The sequence below is a fragment of the Thalassophryne amazonica genome, chromosome 10 (genome assembly GCF_902500255.1).
Source record: "Thalassophryne amazonica chromosome 10, fThaAma1.1, whole genome shotgun sequence".
Classification (NCBI taxonomy): Eukaryota; Metazoa; Chordata; class Actinopteri; order Batrachoidiformes; family Batrachoididae; genus Thalassophryne; species Thalassophryne amazonica.
In genome coordinates this window covers 52,069,718-52,071,991 of record NC_047112.1, presented here as the reverse complement: position 1 = coordinate 52,071,991, position 2,274 = coordinate 52,069,718, and positions in this window count along the sequence as shown.

The following is a 2,274-nucleotide window of genomic DNA, read 5'->3' as shown; positions in this document are numbered from 1 at the left end:
CTTTGTATGGCTAGCATACTGGCATAGTATGTTACTATGCTTTTTACCATTTTAAATTCATTTTATTAGGAAACGGAGCAGGCTGCGGCCTCAACTTTATCTAACGTCTGGGTCTTTCAGCAAAGCTAGTGGCCCGCAACCACCATAGTATTTCTTCTGTTTTTCTTGTTGCTTAATGCTGACAAATTATACTGTATTTGTTGTCTTTCTGATGCCTGATTCTGTTTTTTCTCTCTGTTTAAGGTGCGGCTCCATCCAGCGAAGGGAGTGGTGTCTTCTTCTGCAAGCCTCCCATCTTGTGCACCAGCATGGACTCCCAAAATTTCCTGTATATTCGTATTGTCAATTGTGCCAGTAACATGGCCCAAGCAGAGGGTCACCGCTTTGAGTCTGGTCTGCTTGACATTTCTTCCTCACATCAGAGGGAGTTTTTCCTTACCAATGTCGCCTGTGTGCTTGCTCTTGGAGTTGGTAAGGTTAGACCTTACTTGTGTGAAGCACCTTGAGGCAACTTTGTTGTTATTTGCCGCAATATAAATGAAATACATTGAATTACATTGGACAGCTGACCCCAAGTATTTGAACTGATCTATTTAAGGACCTCTACTCCTCGTCTCTTCGCTGTTCCACTGGGCACCCTCTCATTCACACACGTACTCAGTTTTGCTCCGACTGACTTTCAATCCCCTTCTCTCCAGAACAGATCACTACCTACACTCTAAAAAATTAACCTCTGTCTCAATGAGAAAGAGTGATGTAACAATTTCCATGAGTTTTTTAAAAGTTATTTCAACTTAACTAAAATTATTTCAACTTAACTAGAGAAGTCTTGTGGCATTAACTCAGTTGAAAGTTGAAATAACTTAAAAAAATCTATGCAAATTGTTACACCAATTTTGCTCATTGAGACAGCATGTCCTGTTTTAGAGTGTGGTCTACCTGCTCTCTGTTCTACAGATCACAATGTCATCTGCTAACATCACAATCCATGGAAACTCCTGCAGTTCTCCTCTGTCAACCTGTCCATCACCACTGCGAACAAGAAAGGACTCAGAGCCGATCCTTCATGCAATTCCACCTCCTCCTTAAATGCATCTGTCATTCCTACTGCACATCTCAGCACATCTCACAGCTGTCACATTGTCCTTGTACATGTCCTGCACCACCCTCTAAACTTACTCATACAATACCACAACTCTTCTTTTGGCACCCTGTCATAAGCTTTCTCTAAATCCACAATGGAACTCCTTCTGACCTTCTCTACACTTCTCCATCAGCCCTCTCAGAGCAAACATTGCATCTGTGGTGCTCTTTCTCAGCATTAAACCATATTCCTTGAGCACTACTCTTTCCCATAACTTCATGCTGTGGCTGCTCAACTTTATGCCTCTGTAAGTGAACTGCATTTATATAGCACTTTTCCGTCTGAATCAGAAGCTCAAAGCACTTTGCAATGATGCCTTGCATTCACTCATATACACAGTCACTCACCGATGTCAGGGTGCTGCCATGCAATGACCATGCCCAAGGGCACTTAATGATTTTCCAGCCTGATGGGGGTTGAACCAAGTATCCTCTGGCCTCAAGCCAACCACTTAACCAATAACCATCATTAATGCAGCTATGCACATCACCCTCGTTCTTAAAAATCTGAACCAGCATACTTCTCCGCTCCTCAGTCACCCTCTCGCATTTCAAGATTTTATTTGTCTGGGTTGAAACTCTGCTGCGCTGTCACTGAAACATTTTCATGCCATCACTGAAATGTCATCTAGACCAACGTCCTTTCCACTCTTCAGTTTCATTGCTGTCCTCACATTATCCTTACTAATCCCTTGCACTTCTTGATTTACTTTCTCTACATCCAGCCTTCTCTCTCTGTCTCTGCCTCTCTCTCACATGTTCTTCATTCGTCAGCTCCTCAGAATATTCCCTCCAACTTCTCCACACACTGTTTTCGCTTGTCAGCACATTACCATCTGCATCCTTTATCACCCTAACCTGCTGTACATCCTTTTCAGCTCAGTACCTTTCTACTGTACTACCTTTGTGTTTAACTTCATGTACAGCTCGCTATATACCTTTGCCTTTTGCTACTTCTCTTTTCACCTTTGTTGCATCTCCTTGCACTCCTAAGTTCTTCAATTCTCCAACTATCCCATTTCTTTTTCACCAGCCTCTTCCTCCTTATACTTTCCTGAACTGGCTGTGGCTGAGTTCCCATGATGAAGTCATGTTATATAATGCCTGATTAGAGCCTTGCCATTTGATTGG